Source organism: Cupressus sempervirens, chromosome 9 (assembly GCF_028749045.1).
Source record: "Cupressus sempervirens isolate cs-2001-9-10 chromosome 9, ASM2874904v1, whole genome shotgun sequence".
NCBI classification, from domain to species: domain Eukaryota; kingdom Viridiplantae; phylum Streptophyta; class Pinopsida; order Cupressales; family Cupressaceae; genus Cupressus; species Cupressus sempervirens.
Genome location: NC_143126.1, coordinates 403,244,268 through 403,263,614, shown reverse-complemented (window position 1 = coordinate 403,263,614; position 19,347 = coordinate 403,244,268). Strand labels below are relative to the sequence as shown.

At 41.5% G+C, this 19,347-nt stretch overlaps 1 protein-coding gene across 2 annotated transcripts in view; it reads left to right on the top strand.

Moving 5' to 3' along the window:
* The window catches only part of LOC149538966 (alpha-1,3-mannosyl-glycoprotein 2-beta-N-acetylglucosaminyltransferase-like), a 209,073-nt gene that overhangs the window by 64,578 nt on the left and 125,148 nt on the right, over positions 1 to 19,347 (top strand). The window lies entirely within an intron of this gene.

The window sequence follows — 19,347 nt, the reverse complement described above, 5'->3', positions numbered from 1 at the left end:
GGCTACAATGTGAATGGTAGAATTCTGTTTTAAAACTTCAACATTTGCCAGATCTAGGTAAGGAAGAGCTCTATGACAAGTGGTTATTTATCTTTGGTTCCAACTGAAATATATCCAGTATCCCTGATGGTGTTCAAATCACCCTCCCCCCTGTTCAAACATCCAAATGTTGCTGTACAGTGCAGAATTTCCTAAAGATATCCCGTAAAAAGGACCAGTACATTTTGACAGCCCATTTTGATTTTTAGAATGCTGGCGAATTTGTACTGATGGATCCATGCTTATTGATTACTGTCGGCAACTTACACAGGCATCTGCTTTCAGCTGATAAGTTGTCTGTCCAATACTTTCTGTTCTATTTGATAAAATAAATACATGAATTAATAATGGAGATGACATTGTATACTTGATACAAGAGTAAAGAATACTTTTCTTTGCAACCTGGAATCAATATAGAAGATGACTGGAGATCAACAGCTAAGGATCCAATTTGGTTCTACTAGATAATCCTACTTTCCTTGACGATATACAATCTGTTTAGGGACCCGATTATCACTAAGGGAAAACATCTACTAATTGATGCGTATAACTACCCAAAGCAAACAAACACTTATTATGTTGTACGTGATTGACATCATGCCCCCTGCGCCCCCCCCACCCCTCCGAAGAAAAATGAAAAAAAGAAGAGGAAAAATTGTCTTTCAAACTACAAGTAAACAACAAGTAGTATTAAGAAGATTGATGCTGATATTGGAGATGAAGACTTGTACATGAACTTAGTAGTTAGAAGTGTACAAAGAGTTTCAATGATCTTCATAAGAATGTGAGAGCTCTTTTATTTTACTGCAAAGTGTCTTTGCAATTGTAAATATCCTCTCCAATAGAATCAATGCTTTAGAAACCTTCAATTATCCTATAATCGTACCTTGTACCCAGATTGCAAATAATATTTCTTACATGATCTTCGGATGACACAAAAATCTCGACTTCTCCATTTTTGGTTCATAGATTTTGTCTTTGGCTCTTTATTTCAAGCCTTCTTTTCAACAAGGTTATTTTGTGTATCACTCCATTTGGTTAAACTATCCACACACCTTTCTCACTTGCATGCATAACCGATGGGAGCACTTAAGTTGTAATATTTGACACCACTGTCATCTTGTGATCCTTTTATGATTTCTATGTTCTTGTCTCAATTCTCACTATCATTTTTATTCATTATTGTCATTTCCATGATATAATCTAGCATTCAGCTCATATTCTGTTCTGAGATTTCACATTCACTTCATGTATCTATAAGGACATTCAAACTTTAATATTGACCATAGATGACAAATTCTGCAATCAAGATCTCTATTTCACACATGATCTACAATTTGTAATTACCTCGTTCCATTATTGACGATCTTTGCATTCCATGAAGCTTGTATTAATTTAAGGCTTTTTCTCAGAATATTCTGGTGCATTGTTTGCCATTCTACATCCCACAAGCATTGTATTCACTTAGCTGCAAATACAACAAAAATTCTTCATCCCTTCATGTCATTCAATTTTTCCATAACTTGTTCCAGAGCTTACGTTTTCTATGGGTTTGAAGGAAGGTTAGAGTTTGCAAAGCCTTTTTATCAATGTCCTTCGCGATGATACCATAACTATCATACTTTGTTCCTTGAGATGAAACCTCCGTGATCCATTTTGACAAAAAACTACTGCACAATGACTTTGTATGTGCTTGTATGCAATATGTGCAATAACACCTGATGATATTTCCCAACTGTTATGCTCTAATGATTGTTCACAACCTTCTTCAGAATTGACACTTGCATTTACTAAGCAGTTTACAATCATTCCTTTCATTGAATAAGCTGCTATTTCTTTATGGAATTATGTCAAACAATTCAAGTGTGATGTTTGTTTCTCTGCATTTTGAATGCATCTGTGACATTCTAATGCCTTCTTTATGATCCCTTACTTTGCATGCACATCTATGGTGAGCATCTTGTATGCTTGTATAATTTAAAAAAAAAAGATAGTTCTCATGTTCTCATCCCATTACAGATAGGAAGAACGATGGCAGTCGCTTCATAGTTTGTCTCTTACAATGCCAAGTACATTCACTTGGATAATTTTATGTTTTTTCACCATTAGTGAGTGTGGGCAGAGACACAACTATCTGTTGGAAGGTGGCTGCTGAATCTGCAGTGATCAGCTTCATGCTTGCTAGTCACACAAAGCTTTCCAAACTATTTTCTATAAGAGCCATATTCAGCAAACCTGAAGATTCTTTACCTGAGGTGATATCATGACTCTAAGGCTAAAGTCAAACAATGTGATTTATTGTCTGCGATTCCACATCTTTGAATGCATGCTTTATTGAGTTTCTGGACTACAAAATCTGACAAATTACAACCTTCATTACGTTTTAATGGATGAACTTACCATTTTGTAAACCTCTGTTTTTAGTTTGGTAGTTGAATGGAAGCAAAGGTTATGCAATTCAGCATCACACTCGCTGATTTGCAGTTTCTAAAGCTATTTCAATGAATTACAAGATGTATATGCACTTCTATGGTGGATGTTGCTCACATTTTGGAACCATTTCAATTTATTTCCTATGACAACCTCTTTCCCAGGAATCCTATCAATCATTCCAAATGTCAAGTTTTGTGATTCACATTTTGTATACATGTTGCATCCTGTACAAAGCCATGAATTTGACAAATTATTATATAACTTTAATGTATTAGAAATCTTCTGCTTATATTGCAACAGAGAGGATGTAACAAAATTGTTGAGCTTGGCTCTATGGCTGCCAAAGGCAATTGAATTCGACTTCAAACCCACTGATTGCATGTAATAACCCTGTCTGGTTATACCTTAAGCAAACATCAATTTCCCTTACAATTTAATGGTTGGACATTTTGTCAAACACTTGGTAGTTATATTCTAATAGTTTGCTCATGTTGTTTATAAGATTTGCAAACATCTGGGATTAAATAATAAATACCAATATAAACTCCATGTTCAGAAGGAAATAACAACAATAACCGTTTCAATTCCTTCAATTCAAAAGGGATGGAAACAATGGAAATTTATTTACTCTGAAATTCGAATTTGCATACAAAGTAACCTGTTTTATTTGCTGGTGTATGAAAGCAAGAACGACGATTACAATCTTCAGATTATGTCCGCAACTCCCAAATGTATAGCCTCTTTGTTGTCATTTCCCCTCTTTCGCACTAGTTCTTTTGGCGCCTGGTTAATCTATCTCCACATCCGGATAGATTAATGGCATTACCAGTAAGGATGCCTGTCAGTCACAAGGGAAGATTTGTCTTAAGTTCGTCATTTAATGTATTAAAGTATTTTAATAAAGTTTCTTTATGTTTTAATAAGACATTCACTTTATAAAGTGACTTAAGTGACTAGAAGACGAAATTGGTGTTTTATCCCACATCTCTTATTCAAACACTATTCTCTCACTTCGAGGTTATAAGTAAGGAACTCTGTCTTTGGAAAGACACAATGAATATTTGATATCTTTTACAAAATCTGAAAGGTTGCTTAAATGCGGTTGGATATTTCCTAGGACGAAACCCCTAAGGAAAATAGTGAGGCTGGATGCAAACCTGGCACTCACATTAGTTTTCAGTATTGATGTAATTCACCAGATTGATCTATAGAAATGTGAAACTCAAAGTCAAGGAGAACAAGAGGTTAAAAATCAGTCAGCATATGACAAGTATGTACGGATTTCATTGTTAACTGGACAATATTCTGCAACTGAGGATTCAGTGATTTTGAGGGGTGTACAGCTGGTTGGCAGTAGTGATAGTTATGCATTAACAGTGGGACATCAGTCTGTGAAATTTGAGCATGGTATTGCACGACGTGAGCCATCTATCTGCAGCTACATAAATCATAACTACCATTGCAGTAACCATTGATAAGTACATGGGTTTGGCCACAGTAGAGTTATCAAGGTGAGCATCCAGTTAACGAGAATGGAAGGAACTCTGCAAGGTAGTGCAGAGCAGTAGAGCATGCTGTTGGGAGTGAACTTCAGTTTCGTTGGGTGGGAGAAGAGCGTAGCTGTGGCTGTTACTTCCAAAGCCGTGGAGTTATGACGTCTTCCTTCAAGTTCTGTATATGCTAAGGAACCAATCTAGGAAGTGATTGCGGGGGAGACATTGGCAGGCAGCATTCAGAGTAAATATCACGCCAGTCTGCAGACGACGGGATTGGGGCTGTATTGGTAATCATACATAACTTCAGCAGGCGGCAACTCCCTGAATGAATATGGGTGTGTTCACTATCTCAAGATCTGGTTAAAATGTTTAAGTTTATTCTTCTAATTTCTTGGCATAAATGAAATCGCAAAGCCTGTATTTACTGAACTATGACTATATATTCGATTTTTTCTTGGTCATTGTTGAGATCACTGTGTTGTAATTGTTTGGCATTAACAAGTTGCCTTGTGAGAAATAGTTGTTTATTTACATGAGATTTTACAATCACAACGATAGTATCAACATAGTTCTTTATCCAGCCTGCAGGCCAATTATTTGACTAAGTTCCTAGGGTCAGAAATTGATTTTTTTTTCTAGTCAGATTTAAGGGCTGGATTACTAGAGTGGTATTAGAGCCACAGGTCTTGCCATCTTGTGTGTTAAACAGGAAACAAAATGATAGCGGGGTATGAAGAAAAAAACTTTATAATTTCCGTCCTCCAATCGGAACAAGGAGGGTCTTCTATACAAATTGATATTGAAGATAGCTAATAGTGGATGAGGAATTGATTTTTGGAATAGGTGAACAAACTAAACAATCTAAATAGGTTGATCATTTTGAACAGGTAGAATAGGTAAACAAATTTCAAATGACACATAATAAAACTGAACAGGATAGGGAAGTAAAGGAAACATTGCGGGCTATTAGAGATGGGCAGAATAACATTAGTTGATGCACTTCAACAACTTGCAATTAATATACAACAATTAGCCCCTGTTAATAGGAGAGCCCCAAGCTATCACAGTGGAGGTAATAGTGTAGCTGGACCACCCCGAGCTGTTAGGGCTACCACACGTAATACTAACAAGCCTCTAATGCCAGTGTTTAATGCAGAAGAAGAGGTAGTACCACTAGCAACACCAAATTTACTACTGGACAATGTTATGGCAATGTATGCTGAATGGGATTTGTTTCCTAATCCTATTAAACGAAATATGTCCTTTGTCCAATATCTAAATCAGAAAAGGGAGTTAGATAGACAACAACAGGATAGGAGGCCTAGAGCACCATACAAAGACCTAAAGCATGCTATGAACAAATTATCTTTCCCTACTTTTCATGGTAGCAGTAAGACATCTGCGAGAACATGGATTCACAAGCTAGACACGTACCTAACTCTTAAACCTATGTCAGAGACAAAAGCCATCAGATTTGCTACGATGCATTTGGAGCAGCATATGATTGGTGGCACCACGGGTTGGTTACACAAGATCATGGTCTCATTACATCATATGAGACTTTCAGCTCTAAGATGATTACTCGCTTTGACAAGAAGGATATAGACGTTTGTTATAGGGATTTGGCACAGCTACAACAGGGCGGATCTCTAGATGATTTCATTGACAAGTTTCAGCAGATCTCAGTGATGGTTCCTGACATGACAGAACAATGTAAGGTAATGCTGTTCACTGAGGGTTTGTAGGATAGGTATAGAGGTTTTGGTTAAGGTACTTAAACCAAACACTCTGGATGATGCTATTAAGATCGCACACGATCTCGAGTCACCCTCTTCGATATTACAGCCTCCTAAGAAGACGTATAAGGGGACCTCTTCTTTCCAAAAGAACAAAAACCAGCATAAGGCTACACCTCCCAGGATGGACTTTGAGACACAAAATGAACTCAGGAGGAAGAAGCTATGCTTCACTTGCAAAGAGCCATGGATGCCGGATCACAGATGCCTTGGAAAGGGCAAGATACATTATGTAGAGGCACTTACAGAGGAGGAGGATGAACAGGAGGAGGGCAGTGATGTTGAGGGTAGTGATGAGGAGAATGAGGATCAACTACCTAGAGGGAAGAAGGCAGGTACCCAGGGCTAGCCTCCTATCATAGCGTCACTTTCTAGCGATCCCACAGGGTACCCCTTTCGTTTGAAAGGAATTGTTAGGGGATAGCGTATTATATCTCTTGGATACAGGTGCCTCGCATAACTTCATAAGCTCACGATGGCTTACCAAGAGGAATTTATAGATTGATGACATACTTGAGTTTGAGGTTAAGGTGGGAGCAAGTGAGAGATTGAGATGCGCAGGGAAGGTGTCAGGACTTCTGATTCATTTTGATGATTTCCTTCTTGAGGCAGATTTTAATGTGGTGGATTTAGATGGACTAGATGCTATGTTGGGGAGACAGTAGTTACAGACCATAGGCAGATATACGGTTGACAACGAGAAAATGTAGTTGGAATTCTTACAGGATGGCCAACAGGTGGTCCTCAAGGCTATGCCAGAAGGGGAGCCTAGATAACAGCTCACAAGATGGAAGCCATTTTGAGGCACGATGATATCGAGTGGGCGACACAGTGTTTCATATCTTTTAAGGAAACATAGGATACAAGACAGCAGTACCATTGTGAAATCCAGATGGTGCTTGACAAACATAGGAGAGTATTTGAAGATCCTTGATAATCTGATTCACACACTTTTTGTAGTCATTTCATTTGGTTTCTTTGGATGATAAATTTGAGGTACTTTGTCAAGAAAACTGTGAGTTTCCTATGCTTCCACATTTTGCATGTAAATTCTAGAGCATTTGCCACTACATCTAATGAGAAGATCTATGAAAACATGCTTTGATTAAATGCCATTTGTGCAAAAATGAGCTGGACTTTTACTGGTGCACTTCGCTGCATTCAATCTCCTTGTTGTTCACAAGGTGATTAAAGACGAAAGTGGAGGTAGGCTCGTGTATGTCAATTACTTGCCACTTTTTTAAAACTTAACTACAACGAACTTACATCAATCATTACTATTTAGATGCAGTTACCAGAGTAATTTGTCAAACAACTTACTATCAAGCTCCATTCTATGTAGGCGTCAAGCATGGAATCACGTGAAGTGTGTCCAACAAGGGTATTTTATAGCACAGTCTCTAAGCAACAAATTGCTTCTTTCACTAGTCATTGGAAGCAACTAGCCGAGCCCTCCAACAGTGCTCTATCTTATGGGAGCATTCTTCTATTTTCCTGCCTATTTTCCTCATATTAGAGTTACTAATTATCCTTGTTCATTGCACGGGACATTGAGGCGTGCTCTGAGATGATGCGTCTTTTGGCATTTTGTCAAACAATTAGTGTGCTTTCACTCTCTTTTGCCTTCTACACCCCCTATTATCTAGCGATAGTTCATCCACGCTTTGGAGAAATCAAATAGAAGCCCATGTAGATGATGCAATCTTACACTGAAATTCATATTAAATTTTTTAGATAGTGCGCATGCATCATTTAAACATCTCTCCTTGTATACAGACATAGCAATAATCATATCCTCCTCAACTTTACCTACTAGCCCAAGGTGTCTCGACAATCAATTTTTCTTTAGCATCAATTGGCACTAGATTTTGAACACGCATATGTCCATGGTGCTAACTTGGCAGCTTACATTTGCTTGATAAGTTCTGAATCTCCTTTAATGGATGTATTTTGCATGCAACATAACAATTATTTCCCTCTACGGGACCTAGAGTTACAAAGTGGAGCTTCATTGCACCCATGGTTCTTTAAGGCTTTGTACTGAACATTTCACATGCCTTTTTGCGAAACAAAACTAGAAACCAATTTTTGTCAAATCATTGCTATAACTTTTATTGGAGGTGTTTTTTTCATACCATGGATGCTTCTCATTTTCTATTTCAATAATCAAGCAGCAAATCCATAACACGAGGTCTTCCACTTTTCTCAAATCCTGCAAGCCAAGAAGTAGTTATTCAAGGTTCGAGTTTTAATTCTTGAAATTTCACTAGGTTAGGATTAGGGCAAAAATTTGGCCAACATTGAGGTTTCGACCCCTAACTTTTTATTTTTTAGAGTTAAGGTTGGGGAAAAGGTTAGGATGTTAACCAACTCAAAACGTACATAACTTTAATCCTTGGCTTTGCTATTTCACAAATTAAAATGCTAACCATTAACCCTTAACTCTTTAAAAAGTTATGGTTTGGAAAAATGTTAGGATGTTGACTCTAGAGAATGAATTGTTAACCCTTAACTATTAACTTTTTTTGAAAGTTAAGGTTTCATTTTTGAATTTTAATTTTAAGTTTTAAATAATCTTAAATAAAAGTACTAATCTTTAAAATAACATAACTTTTGACTCATAGCTCCAATTTCAGAAATTTGAAGTGCGGGACGGAGTTGGGAATGACCGAAGAGGTTGTAATCGCAACACCATTCAAAATTTGATAAAAGACTGACTATTTTAAAGCTCAAAGTTAGATGTTCCTTTGCTCATTTTGACTAATTTTTTTGAAATTAGGGCAGGGTAAATACCAAGGGCACAAGTCTCCATAAAGCTTAACTCCAATAGTATAATGCTACCTCACACAAAACATTCCTAGCAATATCGTAACATGCTACACAAAGAAAGTTCTCACCAGAAATTGAAGAAAAGAGTCCTACTTTGCAAAGAATTTGAAGCTGCCCTCATTCACAAATGAAAATGTTACAGATCCAATGTTGTCAAAGACAAGCTATTGCACCTAAAAAGTAAGACAAATGAAAGAGTCTTATTCAAATAAAATGCCAAATATTAAACTATTGAAACCATCCATGTATTATTGTCGCACCGCATAAATCACTTACATAAATGAGTGATAAGTGCACCGCAACTGATTGCACCAAATAAGGATTGATTCGATTCCACAGAAGATCAATATTTTTGAAGATTCAACCAATGATGTGGTACATAATCTGACTTAGCACTAGCAAGTAGTTGAAGTAGACAAGCAACCAGCTTAAGCAGATAACCAAGGAGCTCAAGAACACAACCTAACAGCTGAAGCACACAACCAAGTAGCTTGAGCAGCTTGATAGGCATTTTGTATGACCTTGATCATCAACATTCGACATCAATGGTAAAATATTCAACAAAAAATGCTCACTTAGTTTTAACTTTTAGTTTTGATTCTCCTCCTTAGTATCTACATTTCCTAGTGATGGCCTCTTTGAAGAAATTTTTGGCACAGGGAGATTCATATGGTGTTTAATCTTTTATGGAAATGCCCTCTAATGTGTTCGTTTGAGGAGCATCTTCCAGCAGAGCTGATGGAGGCATTTCTATCTAAACCTAGATATGGTGGGTCAAAAACAATGCTGTTTTATTTGCATTGATACCATAAAAATATAATTTAGATATTTTGATGTGTTTGGCTTCTCTATTCATGATGTGAGCCCCACTTTTGGCGAAGAATAACATTTCTTTAACTGCTTATATGCTCTTGCCTAATGCATGGGAATATTGTTAAAATTTCATTGAAGTCAATAATTACTCTATATTTCCAATTTATGCATTGTTTCTTCCTAACCATGTCTATAACAATTTCCAAGTTTGGAGTTGCTCCAATAGCATGTCCAACCACCTTTTGGCCTTGAAAATCTTGAGGCTTGCCATCACTGAGTTATTCTACTAAATTTTTAGGAGTATTGTTTTAAAACTTTGACCTGTCAATTCATTGTGTAATGTTTTAAATTGCATCCTTGCAATTCTTCATTGCATAATGCCTCTGCTTTAGCCAAAATTGAATTTCCACGTAGGTTTCCATCTCATCCTGCTTGCTTATGTTCCCTCTTTGTTCGAATCCTGGACCACGTGATCTGTTTGGTTTAGGATATGTGCACACTGCGGAGATGTCCATGTGGTGCACACTAGTCCTGAAAATCTGCAGACTGCTAGTGGCAATTGGGATATTACAGTTGCTGTTTCTTGCAGTGTAAATGCCCGTATAGCAGGCTACAGAAATCCAGATTCCTCTTGATCTGTTTAAACCTCTGGTTTTGCTTCATATTCCCTCACTTGGATCTCACTTAGTTATTCAGATTGCTCCGTGAGCTATCTCTGCAACTTCTTCAATGTTTTTGATAGTCGTCAGTGCTCACAACTTGTTGGTCTCTTTACATTGCTGCTCCACCACTTTCCATCACATGCAAGTCTTTTCTCACCTTCAATTGAAATATCCCTGAATGGATAGAAAAGGAAACCAACACAATCTACCTCAAATTTGTATAAATGAATGTATTCAGATATAGATTTGCTATGAAAAACTTCAAGTTCATATAGGGTATATATAAAGATCATATAGTGATAGCATTTACCGAACAAACAAGATGTCAGCTTAATGAATCCTGACCTTATACAGCTGATAGTAATTGGATCGCATTACCTTACTGCTGATGATTTATATTGAGTGAGCCTTGGCATAGGAAGTTCGCAAAAACAGAATGCAGTTATTTGCAGTGCCATTAATATCTGAAGGTGTTCTTGTAGAAATTTCTGAAGTCCAGTAGAATATTCCTACAACCAGTGATTTTCAGGAGTTGATGATCTCTGACCAATATACTCCCAAAGAATGCTCCCATGCTGAATGATGAAACCTATTGATAAATTTTGAATGCTCAATGTTGAATTGTAAAGGTCAAGGCTTGTATTCACACCATCAACAAGGATTTTGTTATGCTCTATGTAATGTCCCCAATTTAGTAGGGTCCAGAAGAAGGGGCATGTTAGTTCATCATCGTGACCCTTGTGAGGTGAAACTTAGATTTGAGGGTCTCAGTTTGTGCGACTTGCTATTTATAGAAAGGTGAATAGGGTTTCTTGTTTACCACATAGGTTAATTAAGAAATGCACACAGATAATGAACACGAACACAAACAGCAGAACTCTTCTTTATTATTCGCATATCCAAGATGTTACATTAGGTTCTCATGATCATGATTACAATGATCTCGAAGGGAAATATAAATACTGTTCGAGGAACCTTCTCGAAGGTATCCGTCAGCCACATACAACATGCCAGTTATAATAATAGAACCTTCTGGATACATCTCGATACATGTCGGCCTGATGGCACACATCCCGATACACTAACAGAAACCTCCCGATGCACCGTCGGGAACATCCTAATCCACTGTCGGGAACCTCCCGATACACCGTCGGGAACATCTTGAAACACTATCGGGAACCTCCTGATACACCGTTGGGAACATCTTGAAACACCGTCGGGAGCCTCCCGATACACTGTCGGGAACATCCTGAAACACCGTCGAGAAGCTCCTGATACACCATCGGGAACATCCTGAAACATCGTCGGGAAGCTCCTGATACACCGTCGAGAAGCTCCTGATACACCGTCGAGAACGGCCCGATACACTGTCGGGAGCCTCCCAATACACTTTCCTGACGACATCATCTCCCCCAAAAAGAAAAGTCGTCTCCCGACGACGAGACCACAAAAAACCCACACTATCTACATTATTCATAAAACAAAAACAACATGGATGTATACATCATCAACCCGAAGGTTGAGTCTCGGACTGTGACGACCGGCTGTGTCGAAGCTGATACACTTGTTTTGTCCGTATCTCCAAATCAGCTCTAATCTGTGAGTTCTCCTCCACCATTTCTTTCAGCATCAAAGCAACCTCCTGACACTCAGCTTCCTTCTGATCGTGAGCCTGTTGCACTGAGTCCTTCTCCTGACATGCTGTTGTCAACTGCTGCTCGACTGTTGCTAGTTGCTGCTCCCCTGTGGTTAACTACTGTTCTGCCTGCTGTTTCCCTTGCGTACTCTCCTCGAGCTGTGCTAGCAGCGCTGTCCGTTTCGCTTCCCATGCAAGGTGCTGGGTGGTAAGTTGGTCAGCCATCTCCTCTCGAGCCTTTTCTGCTGTCTCCTAAGCCTTCCACCCAACCTTTGCCCTTCTTCGCTCTATCAGCACCATTTGCGCTATGGACTTGCTCTGCTCCGCAATGATAGCCAGGCGAGAATGAATATCCATCTCCTCCGTCTCTGCTGGTAGAGGATTTGACGCTTGCACTCCCATGGCCACTTTCTTGGTTGCCGTTGCACTCTGATCCTCCCCTTCAGGTGATGCCGGTATCTCGACTATCTCACTGTTGGACCAATGGGTCTCCAAGGGCGTGTGCTCTCTCATGGGAGACTGAATGGAATGACTTCTGGTGACAGGGGCAAGTAGTCGGCGCCTCAGGTACTCACTCGCTCGACTTGCTACACTTGTTGCTGGGGCTTGGGGTGCCGCTTTAGGGATACCGGAGTGAGCACTCTGATTCTCACTTTGCAGAGTGTCGGCTACAGTGACTACCGCATCTGACCCAATCACTTCCAGCCGAACCTGCTCTTGCGTACCTCTCCAACTCCCTCCTCTATCACAGGCTTCGCCATAGGAAGTGGCTGAGGCAAACTCTCTGGTATAGGTATGGGAGTTGGTTCGTGAACCGCTGGCTGCGTACTCGTGGCTACAGGTGCTGCTGTCCGCTGGCGCACTGCTTGGTGCACAGGTGCTATTGCTGTTCGTAATGCAGGATGTAGAGTAACCGGGGTCATCACCACTGGACGCCGAAACTGACCAAACCCTGGGATGTAAACATCTGCCATGGTGTGAATGTGAGGTGCCGAAATTACCAGAGCTGAAGTGATAGTCACAGGTGTAGCTGGTCGCGGAAAGCGAAGTGGGATTGTTGAGACTGTGCTACCTTCCTCATCTTCTTCCTCCTCTTCTTGTTCTACCTCCATACCTTCAGAGTCGTCATCCTCATCGCAAGATGTGTCCTGATGGCCACCATCGGTGTTACCCGATTCCTCCATTTCCTGCTGTGTCCTCTTCTGACCCCCGCTCTTCTGACCTATAGGTGTATCCAAATGCTTCCATTGCATTACCGGAGGCTCGCCAGGTACTGCCGGAGTCGGCTTGACTTCTAGCTGCTCATGGGGTATTGTCCTGGCCGTGGCGTCCAAAAAGAGTTCGATGGCGTAGTGCGGCATATAAAATGTTTTGTGTTGTAAGGTCATGAACTCCTCCATGCGCGTGGCTAACAATGAAGCCCAGTCATAGACCTTACCATTCATGATTCCACTCATCATACTGACTAAGGGTAAGGAAATGTCAGATGCCCTGCTGGATCCGGTAAGCCTGCTTTTAACCACATCCATCAAACACTTCCAATGTCCTTCACGAATCTCAGACTTCCGCAGCCCTCTTTTCTTCGACGTGTTCATGAGAGTATCGATATGCTTCTGTACTTCGTCGTTACACACCATCCATATGAGCTGCAACTTCGTCTCCTTGCTCATCTTTTTGGGTTTGCCATCAATCTTGGTTCCACCTTGCGCCGCCCCTGGTATACCAAAGACTCGTAAAATCAGTTGGCCGAAAGGATACCACTATGTCATACCCCAAATATGGAATTTAGCATTTTCGAGAATGCCTGTCATAAGCCTCAATCATCGGCCGCAAAACGCCCTCAAAGTCTCTAATACAAAAAAGTGGCATCCGGATAGCCCACTCCACCTGCACCTTTCTGATGCTTGCTTTAACTAGGTGAGTATCGGGATGTTCCTCCCACCATTACCTACAATCCCCTCCATTCAGCCCTTCAAAAGCTACAGTTTGTGGCGTTGTATGGACATCCGGCTGAGTTTGTACTTTTGCCCTGTGCTTGCCTGTCTCCTTTCCCTGTGGCCTTGCTTGCGAGGGTCCTGTCTGCACCTCTTGATTCATGATTGAATCCTGCTCCAGGTGTTTCCTCCAAGCTCTCTTACCAGTTGATTGCATACTATGCCTTTTGCTGAAAAGAAAGTTGTTATTTCAGTGACGTGTCCATACAGCTTGCAAATTTTTTCCTTCTTGACGTGAGTGCAGATGCTTATTATCTTTTCCTGTGCCTGCCGTATAGTTGTACGTATTCCCTAATTTCTCATGTTTTTCCTGCTGCTTGAAATTTGCCGATCCCAACGTATAACTATTACAATAGCTCAGTATAATCATGGATGACGGGATGACGTGTTCTGCCCGTGTCACTGTTGATAGGGGGGAACTTAGTTCTGCTGTGGACATTAAAATTGTCTCTCATGCTATTACTTCATGCTAACCCGGCTTGAAGGAAAATTTGCGTGAAACCTCATACCGCCCAAGGGTCTGTGCAACCATCTTTATCAGTTTCGCCCTCAGAGCACTGTAACTCCTACTGTAAGTGCCTTCCGATGAAAACTTTGAAAGTACTACTTCCAAGCTACAGTCTAGACGGCTTCCAAATACTCACTGACGGTACTCAACAGGCGCATAGACCTTTGAAGAAACCCTCTAATGATATTGCTATAGGCAAGGGCAAGAACATATGCAGAATGTGGTCTGTCAAGTAGCGGAATGGAGTAGAGCTGATGATAGTCTGCAAACTCTCCTCCGCGTTGTTTTACTCATTCACCACATCAAGGGCCTTGATGAAGCCACAACTCAGCCAAATGAAGAGAACTCAAATCCCGAGAGGACTAATGACGCTTCATGTAAGGATGGTATCGTTCAAACTATTGTGACATTGATCCCTCTACACCAATGAGTCGAGTTCAGGCACTGGAATTGAAAAAACAACGAATGCAAATTCCGTAGAGCAAAACCCTAATTATAATAACTCAATCCTCCAATTTTCAGATTCTTTGGAAGGAGCTAGAGCATTCGCAGTAGAGGATCGGAAAAGAAAATGGGTTTCAAGGGGATGAAAGCGGAGAAAAAGGTGATCTACGACAAGAAGATATGCGAGATGCTGGAGGAGTATTCGCAGGTGCTAGTGTGCCTCGCTGACAATGTGGGTTCCAAACAGGTGCAGTTCATTCGGCAGGGCCTCTGCCCGGACTCCATCGTGCTCACGGGCAAGAACACCATGATGAAGAGAACTCATGTAAGGAGGTTCTTGCCGGTTTGCTACTTCGCCCTACGCCCTCTCTCTCCTAATCCGCAAGCACTGTGCTGAGAACAGCTGATTCGAAAATGGTCTTTGTGTTCAGCTTTCACTCATCTCTAAGTCGAATGGCTTCTTTGCACATTTCATTTTCTTATACAACCAAAATAGGACCGTACGGTGACATGGACAACACCGTACGGTGACAGTGACATGGAATAGCCTGCCGTACGGTGACCACCGTACAGTGCTCTCTTTTTTTTTTTTAATTTTAATTTTTTGTTTTTTGTTTTTGTTTTTTTTTAAAATTTTTAAATTTTTTTTTTTACACAACAGAGTCAGTTTTCTCTTCGACCGTCAGCAATTTCAGTCTGCGACGAGGTCATCCGAAGGTCATTTTCTGACACAAAAGTCTTCTGACCGTGGTATACCTTGAGCTTTGAGCCATTTATCGCCTGGGGCACTTCCTGTCCATCCAAAGTCCATGATTTTATTGCTCCATTGTCTCCTACTTCCCGAATCTGATACGGTCCGACCCACTTAACTTTGAACTTGCCCGGCTTGATCTCATTTCAGTCGTCGTACTTCAACACCCACTATCCGGGCTGAAACCTATTCAATTTCAAGTGCTTATCGTGCCACACCTTCCGCCTGTTCTGGGTTACTTCAATTGCCCACTGTGCTAATAATCACTTCTCCTCTAACCTGTTCAGTTTATACAGCCGCTCCCTTAAGCTTTCCATGTCGCCCAACTTGTTTTCTAGTGCTATCCGCAAGCTTGGTATCATAAATTCCACTGGTACTACGGCCTCTTGTCCGAACATCAGTTGAAACGGCGTGTGACCTGTTGTAACTTTATACGCCGTGCGGTAAGCCCACAGAGTAGAAGGTAATTTCTCCTCCCAATCCTCCCCTTCGACTGCGCAGGATTTGTATATAATTGATACCAGGATTTTGTTGGTAGCTTTGGCCTATCCGTTTGCTCTTGGGTAGTACGGACTTGACAGTGAATGATAAATTTTGAACTCCATGGTAAGCAGTCGGACCACATGATTTACAAAATGTCCGCCTCTATCACTTGTTAATTGTAACGGAATGCCGTATCTAGTAATTATTTGTTCATAAATAAACTTTGCTGTACTTACCGCTGAGTTGTCCGGTAGTGCACGCGCCTCCACCCATTTAGTCAAATATTCCGTCGCAACAACAATGTAACGACACCTTTTGATTCTGCTTGTCTTCAGCGGTCCTACGAAGTCCAAACCCCACCGTTCAAAGAGCTCCTGAGCATGAGAAGGATTCAGAGGCATGAAATCTCGTTTCAAAGGTTTTCCAGCTCGCTGACATGTATCGCATGCAACAACCCATTCCCTGGCGTCATTGTATACTGTTGGCCACCATAATCCTGCTAGAAGTATTTTTCGTGCAGTTGTGTCCGGCCCCATGTGTCCTCCTGCTGGTCCTTCAATACCCGTGGAATTTCTTCCTTCAGGACACAACGCCTCAGGATCTAATCGAGTCCCATTTTATACAACAATCCATTAATCAGCTGAAATGTTCCGCTCCGTATCACCAACCGTCTTTCATTCGGTGGGATGGTATTTGGAAACTGTCCTGTTGACAAGTATTCGCCGATGCTTGTATGCCACTGCGGTAGTGCAGCAATCTGAAATAGCTGTGCGTCAGGAAAGTCATCATTTACACCGTCTGCTGGTTCTCCTATTCTCATACGTGACAAATGATCCGCGCTTACATGTTTCTTTCCTGGCCGTACAATGATTTGGAAGGTAAACTCCTGCAACTGGAGTAACCATCGGCTGATTCTTCCTTGAATGACTGGCTTGTTGATCATATACAACAGGGCCTGATGATCGACATAGAACACAAACGGAGTAGCCAGCAAGTAATGTCAGAATTTCTGCACAGCATAGACCATCCCCAATGCTTCCCGTTCGGTCGTACTATAATTTTGTTCTGCTTTTGATAGTAACCGACTGGCAAAGTAGATTGGATGATCCAACCTGTGGCTACCGGTTTGTGCGAGAGTTGCTCCGATCGCATAGTTAGATGCATCAACATGCACATGAAACTCCTTATTCCAATCCGGGTAGGCCAGGATGGGTGCAGTAGCCAACCTTACTTTGAGCCCTTCAAATGCTTCATCTTAATTCTTTTCCCATCGGAATGATTCTCCCTTGCTCGTCAACCTGTCCAGTGGATATGCTACCTTGGAAATTTTTTTGATGAAGCGTCTATAATAGCCTATATGTCCAAGGAAAGATTTTACCTCCGTTACATTGGTGGATGGTTGCATCTCCAATATGACTCGCACTTTGTCCGGATCTATCTTTAGTCCCTCCTTACAGACTATGTGTCCGAGCAACCTCCCCTGGGGAACCATAAATCTGCATTTCTTTGGATTTAGGGCCAGGCGCGCACGTCGGCACCTTTCCATACACTCGCCCAATGCTGCCAGGTGTTTGTCCTCCGCATTGAACAACGACCAATTATCCAAAAAATGCCTTGAAGTTTCCGACAGACATCTTATCAAAAATATGTAGTATGATTCGTTGAAATGTTGCAGGTGCATTGCACAGACCAAACGACATCCAATTATAGGCATACACCCCATCTTCTACGAAAAATGTCGTCTTCAGCTTATCCTCCTCTGCGATGGAAATCTGATTGTAGCCGGAAAAACCATCCATGAATGAGTAGATCTCGTGTCCCGCTACCTCTTCCAGGATGCTGTCTGTGAATGGAATCGGAAACGGATCCTTGATGGTGACGACATTTAGGCATCGGAAATCAACACATATTCGGATCTGAGTGGAGTCCTTTTTCAGTGAGATCACTATCGGGGATACCCATTCACTGGTGTGCACCTTGAAAATAATGTCGACCTCTAACATGCGATTGATTTCCTCCGTAACCTGTGCCGCATAATTTTTGTTCATTCTGTAGGGCCGCTTTCTTACAGGTATTGCTCATTGGATCAACTGAATGCGGTGCACCCACAACTCCGGCGGTACTCCTTTGAGGTCCTTGTATGCCCACTCAAACACATCCTTATATTCTAAAAATATCTTGAATGCTGCTGCCTTTAGTACTGGGTCCTAGTTGTCTCCTACCAGAATGTTCCGTGGTTCGGCTTCGTCTCCCAAATTCATGGTCTGCAATGCGACTTCATTGTATTTGATGGGTTCCCCTTCAGCGAATTTATGTGCCGGGGTCAGATCGAGTGACGCATCGCCTTCCTGTATTTCAGTAAACTCCTTTGGAAATTCATCATTACTGAATCCTTCTATTGTTAGTACGTTGTAGCTGTGAAACAATTCATAATCCTCTATCTGCCAATGGTAGAGACAATTTACTGAATCCAAATCATCATCTCCTTGCAGTCGTAGTACTCCCTCCTCATCTGGTTCCATACTTTGCCCCTTTTCATCTTCTTCGCCTTCGGAGTCTGACAATAGGGCTTCTTCCCCGACCATCTGAGTGTGCAGATCAATAACATACTTCCAGCCTTTGCTTTCGAGTGATAAAGTATTTTTCTTCCAATCGTGCTTTACCTTGGCTTGTATCAGCCACCCCCGACCTAGAATAGCATCGTACCCCTTCCGCCTTAGAGGAATCACAACGAAGTCCAACAGGAATGGTTGTGTTCCAATTGTCACTGGTTGCGCTGTGAGTATTCCCAATGGCTTGATTCCATGTTGATCGGTTGTTAACAATTGGAAGGTAGGTGGCCACAATGTCGGCTGTCCTAACTTTTTCCAAGTATACTCTGGTAGCACATTGACACCGGATCCTCCGTCGACGATCGTGTCCGTTAGCACAGTCCCGAGAATGCCCATTTCAACAACCTCCGGATAGCGTCTAGATGAAAGAGCTAAGAGCATCGGGTCTTCTGTACTTGTACCCCCCTGTTTCTCCTTGTCTTTATCTATGAGTTGCTTAGCACTCGGGACTATATTTGTGAGGGCCGTACGGAGTTGAGGCATAGTGAGCAATAGATCATTTATCCTGACGGGTATCTCAGCTTGCAATATTTGCTGTACAATGTTCTGTTCTGCACAGTTCCGGACGAAGGTACTTGGCGGGTCCTTCAGGTGTGCCATTTCTGCCTGTGTTGCTTTTTGGATCTCTACCCGTGCTTCCTCCAGTCTCTTTTTTTCCTCCGTTGGGTTAGGGTATAGCTTCGCCTGCTTCCGAGTGATTGCCAGAACTTCTTCATCCATCCCGACAGTAATCAAGTTGACTCCGGACTTCGGGCACTTAGCATCGTCATGATCGCCAGGTCCACACCATCGGCATAGTAACTTCGGCGTGTTCGTTGTTGTGCACTCTCGGGCAAAGTGACCCCACAGAT